The following is a 6,195-nucleotide window of genomic DNA, read 5'->3' as shown; positions in this document are numbered from 1 at the left end:
GTAAAAGTAAACAAGCATGCTCCTAATGTGCAGCTATTCTTGAGACATAATAGATTGATTTTAAGATACAGGAAGACCCCTCAACATTTACACTCTCAGGCTAGTAACCAGGTAGGAATTTATGACTTATGACTATTTATATATTCTATGAAATATATTTATTTTTTAACAAAGTCTTACTATATAATTTAATTGGTCTTCAAACTGACAATTCTGCTACATTGTCCCAATGTCTAGAAATATATTTATGCACCACCATAGTCATGCATGCATAAAATATTTCTATGCTATATTAAATATTTAGACATGTTTTATTCAATAATGTAAGCCTATATTTGGCCACTATAGAGCTAAAATAACAAAACATGCCTATAAGTCACACATCTTGAATCAGAAAACATACATTAAGTTCTTAGCTAAAGAAAGCTTTTATCTTTCACTATAATATAGCTCAACTATGAAGATCATTGTTTTTTTTTTCTAAAGGTGATGAGTTTCACAGCTTATGAATGGACGAATTTAGAATTCAATGTGACTATCTAATGGGCATACTTACTCCCATGGCTTTATTGTAGATTCTCAAAGAAAGTCTTAGCATTCTCTTCCCATCACTGTAGATAAAAAAACTGGCTAAGCACAATTTCGTACAGAGACAATATCAGTAATTGACACCACCTAAACCTCCACAAACATCACTTCCAACTGGGTACCAAGTATTTAAATGCCTGACCCTAAGGGGGAACATTTCTAACTTAGCCCACACCTCTTGCATTTTCCCTCTTCCTTGCAGAGAAGCATTAAGTACAGTTACATCCACCACAGTTTTGTGACTCTGTACTATGCAGTATATTCATTGTAATCATTAAAACTAACAGTAAACCTGGATCTAGTTAATAATTATCCCTTTAACAAACAGGTCAGAAAAGTTTGCTCATTTTGTATTCATTAGAACTTTCATGACCCGATATCATAGTTATCTTCCTTATTTAGAACAAAGTAGGCAGTAATTTGTTGCTTTGCATCATATTGCTCTAAAATCCTAAAGAACAGATTTGGATAAAGTCTCTGTAGATTTATTTTACAACTGGAGAGATACTTGCTCCGGTGTAATTGTGATGTTTTGGATCAACTTTTTCTTTCCACAACATAAAAATTATATAAGGGCCATCATACCAGCAGTTATGAACTCAGGGAGGGCCTGAACAAACTAATGCACCAACCGAGGACAATGCAGGTAGTAAAAATAGACCCTCCTGTTCAGGTATAGCCAATAGACAGCTCATTCTCCACAGTTATGGAGGCAGCAGGGACTGGCTCTGATATGAAGTTTGGTATCCACAATTTGATCCCTTCCTTTTGGTGGAGAGGCCTGATGGGCACACCGAGAAAGGGGAAGCAGGCTACCCTGATGAGGGCTGGTAGGCTGTGGTCATACGGTGGAGGAGGAGGGTCCCCTTGTCAGAGGTCTAGAGGAGGGTAATAGGGCTGAAGAGGGAGGGAGAGTGGGAACAGGAAGATACAGGCAAGGGAATAGCAATCTGGATGTATTGTGAATAAATTATAATAAATTAGAATTTATAAGAATTACATAAAGAATATAAGAATATAAGGTAGATAGATGATAGATAGATAGATAGATAGATAGATAGATAGATAGATAGATAGATAGATAGATGAGAAGGGGGCCTCTGAGCTTTGGTAGTCTACATTATCTTCTGCTATTTAAGGAAGGAACTGTTGGTGGTACATGGAGGATCACCAAACATTGTAATTTTTATCAATGATTAATTGACCCTTGAAAACTTCTTCTTGACCCTTTACCTCATTTCAACTATTATCTTGTCTCTTTCTTCATCATCACATTATTTTTTAAAATAATTTTTATATTTTTATGAAAGAAACTTCTTCTGATTTACATTTCTCTGAGGACATTGAGGGCTTCTTTAAATGTTTCTCAGCCATTCAATATCCCTCTGTTGGAATTCTCTGTTTACCTCTGAGCCCCATTTCTTAATTGGGTTATTTGGCTTGGTGGTGTTTAGTTTCTTGAGTTCTTTATATATTTTGGATATTAGAACTTTCTTGGATGTAAGGTAGTTGAAGATAAAGATCTTCTATAGGCTATTGTTTTGTTTTGTTGACAGTGTCCTTTGCCTTACAGAAGCTTTTCAGTTGCATGAGGTCCCATTTATTAATTGTTGACCTTAGAGCCTGGGCTGTTGATGTTCTTCTGTTCAGGAAGATTTCTCCTCTTTCAATGGGTTCAAGAATCTTCCCCAACCTGCTGTCCTTCCTCTGAGTGCCACCAGGTCTCCCCCTCCAGGGGACATGGTCAAATGTGAGGCACCAGAGTACGTGAGAAAGTCATATCCCACTCTCCACTCAACTGTGGAGGATGTTCTGACCATTGGCTAGATCTGGGTAGGGGTTTAAAGTTTACCACCTGTATTGTCCTTGGCTGGTGCCTTAGTTTGTGCAGGACCCCTGGACTCAAATCTGCCTATCATAATGTTCTACTTGTAGGTTTCTAGGACCCTCTGGATCCTTCTACTTTGCTATTCTCCCATGCTTCTCTCATCTAGAGTCCCAATAGGATGTCCTCCCCTCTGTCCCAGTTTCCTGGTAAGTGAAGGCTTTAGTGGGACATGCCCCTTGGGCTAGTATGCAGATATAAGTGAGTATATACCATTTGATTCTTTCTGCTTCTGGGTGGCACTCAAAGGAAGGCCAGCAGGTTACCAAGAAGAGACTTGATACCCTATGAGCATATACAGGGGGAGGTGATCCCCCTCAGGAACAGTCATATGGGAGGAGAATAAGGGGAAAATGGGAGGGAGGGAAGAATGGGAGGATACAAGGGATGGGATAATGATTGAGATTTAACAAGAATAAATTAATTAAAAATTTTTTTAAAAAATAATCTTCCCCAAGTTTTCTTTTAGTAGATTTAGTGTATCTGGTTTTACATTGATGTCTTTAATCCACTTGGACTGTAGTTTTGTACATGGTGGTGAATATAAATCTACTTGCATGTTTCTACATGTAGACATCCAATTACACCAGCACCAGTTGTTGAAGATGCTATCCTTCTTCCATTGTATGGATTTGGCTTCTTTGTCAAAAATCAAGAGTTCATATGTATATGAATTTATTTCTGGGTCTTCAATTCAATTTCATTGATCAACCAGCCTATTGTTATGCCAATGCCATGCTGTTTTAATTACTGTTGCTCTATAGTACAATTTGAAATATTGGATGGAGATGATTCTGAGATTCCATCTTACACCCATCAGAATGGCTAAGATCAAAAACTCAAGTGACAGCACATGCTGGTGAGGATATAAAGAATGGTGAACACTCCTTCCTTGCTGGTAGGAATGCAAACTTGTACAATCACTTTGGAAGTCAATCTGACACTCTCTCAGAAAATTGAGAATAGGGCTACCTCAAAACCCAGCTATTCCTCTCCTTGGCATATACCTGAAAGACGCTCCTCCACACAACAAGAACATTTACTCAACTATGTTCATAGCAGCCTTATTCATAATAGGCAGAATCTAGAAACAACCAAGATGTCCCTCAGCAGGAGAATAGATAAAGAAACTGTGGTACATTTACACTATGGAATACTACTCAGCTACTGAAACAAGGAAAACTTGAAATTTGCAGGCAAATGGATGCAACTAGAAATGATCATCCTGAGTGAGATAACCCAGACCCAGAAACACACACCTAGTGTATACACACTTATAAGTGGATATTAGCCCAACATGGATGTCCTCTAAGAGTCTTCACTCAGCAGGGGATAGGGACAGATGCTAGGATTAGCTATTGGACTCTAGCTGAGAGGAGTATGGAATAATGGGGATATAGAGGGACCCAGAGAGTCCAAGAGCCCCACAAGAAGATGATCAAAGCTGGTGTATCTGGACCCAGGGATCCCTGCACAAACTGCTGTACAAACCAAGGTAATTACTACAGTAAACCTAGACCCGTTATTCAGATTTAGCCAATGGACAGTTCATTCTCTATGGTTGTGGGGAGAACAGGGACCACCTCTGACATGAACTCTGGTTCCCCCTATTTAGCCACTTCCCTATGGTGGGGATGCCTGGTAGCACTCAGAGGAATGGGAAGCAGGCTATCCTGATGAGATTTGATAGTCTGTGATAATATGCTGGGGGAAGAGATCCCCTTCTGTCACAGGTCTAAGGAGGCAAATAGGGTGAAAAGGGATTAGGAGAGAATGGGAAGATACAAGTGAGGGGATAACAATTGGGATGTAATCTGAGTAAACTATAAGAAAAATAAATAAATAATAAATAATAATAATAAAACAAAAAAGAAACTAGTGCATATTCATTGCAAAGTTGAATCCATTTTAATGCCATTTTATTTGAATATATCATGACTTTCACATTATAATCACTCTTTCCTTACCATGTGATTCCTCCTCACTAGGACGATGAGTCATCTTCCTCTTCTGAAATAGTCCCTCTTCTACGTCATAGCATACACTATCAAGTTAATAAATAAATCAAAGAAAAATATCATTTATTCAGGAGCCAAATATGATGGACCATTCCAGATGTAAGAATCAAAGCTTGTCTCTATCATATCTGCTTCCCTATAGTTTGCCAGGAGCAAGAGATACATTTGGAAGAGGGGGGGAAATCAATGCTTTGGACTCTAAACTAGTCCCGAGCCAGTCATGATAACACCCCATGGCCACTACCTTTGCATGCCTGCATATTGACCTCTGAAACAGCATGAACTGTCATGATCTGTCACCTCTGTCCCCCATGCCCTGCAACCTGAAGGTAGAAGGATAGACTGAAACTATCGAGTGGAGCAAGCACAGAATCTTGCCTTAGTCTCAGTGTTTGCTACAATTAAGTGAGACACAACAGGCGTGGGATGCTGTGCCCTGTGCTCAGGTCAGAACCTATAGATGGAGCCTGTAGAACTGATACAAGGCCAGGTAGGAACATGTACATTCATAAAATGGACACCACTTGTATCATTGGCAGCATTGGAAGTACTTATGGAAACAAAACCACAAAAATGCCTGAAATGGGTCTTGTTGGAGAACAGACTCCACAAGACTTCCCACATCATTCAGCCTCCAAAGCTAAGAAGTACAATTATCACAACTATCCTTTGTGCAGAAAGAAATAGAAGGTGGCAACAAGTTGTATTTTAAAATCCTGGCCCTGATTCTTCTGTGGTTATTATGCAAAGAATCACAAAGAATCATACAGTGACTGACCAGAAGCTGGTGCACGTAGAAAAGATATGTGGGACTACTGCATCACAGAAGATGGACCCCACTCTGCACATACTCTCTCAGGCCGTGCTCAACCACATGCTTCCTATGGATTTGGACAACCCTAGGATTGGTTCATCCTCTACTGGTAAAATAGCAAAGGTATTCAGTAAAGCACTGTCAGCAAATCTAGATATAAGGTGCGTATAATGTAGTTCTGAGATGGTGATGAAAGTCTTCAGGAAAAGATAATCAAAACCACATTAGGTTGTACCTCTTCATAATACAGTTGTCTATTATTTAAAATATGACAGCAAACAAAAGCCAGTGAGGATATGGGGAATAAAGATACAGTATTAGAGTCATGTTAATTAACACAATCAAAATGGAAAGGGGACAGGAAATCCCTCAGAAATTAAAACCAGAACTACTATGCGGTCACCAATACCAGTGCTGTTGTACCCAGAGACAACAGCATCAGTGCATGGATCAGACTCTGCACACCTGTGTGGCTCGTTCACTATAGATCAGGAACGGAAGAGGCTTAAGTATGCTTTACTACTGACAGATAAAGGAAATATGGCATATGCATATGATAGAGTGCTGTCCTATAATTCAAATTTAATCTCACTTGTTCTGTGAATGAAAGTGTAAAGAGTTTTGAATAATAGAGGAAGGGAGGCGGAGAAAACAAGTGCCACATCTATTCTTCTGTGGATTATAATGTTGAATGCTGAAAGAGCAAGTGCGTGGGTATGGTCATACTCAGGAGGGCTGAGAAGGGGTAAAGGAAATGATCAAATTATGTAATTATGTTTTAATCTCAAAAAAAAAATTTTAAAGCATTTTTTTAAATGTTGATATTTTAATTACCAGATTGTTGTTGTTGTTTTCACATCTTAAATTAAAAAGCTTATTAAAGAGCCTGA

The sequence above is a fragment of the Acomys russatus genome, chromosome 5 (genome assembly GCF_903995435.1).
Source record: "Acomys russatus chromosome 5, mAcoRus1.1, whole genome shotgun sequence".
NCBI lineage: Eukaryota > Metazoa > Chordata > Mammalia > Rodentia > Muridae > Acomys > Acomys russatus.
The sequence above is the reverse complement of the archived record's forward strand: the minus strand, read 5'-3'. Positions refer to the sequence as shown.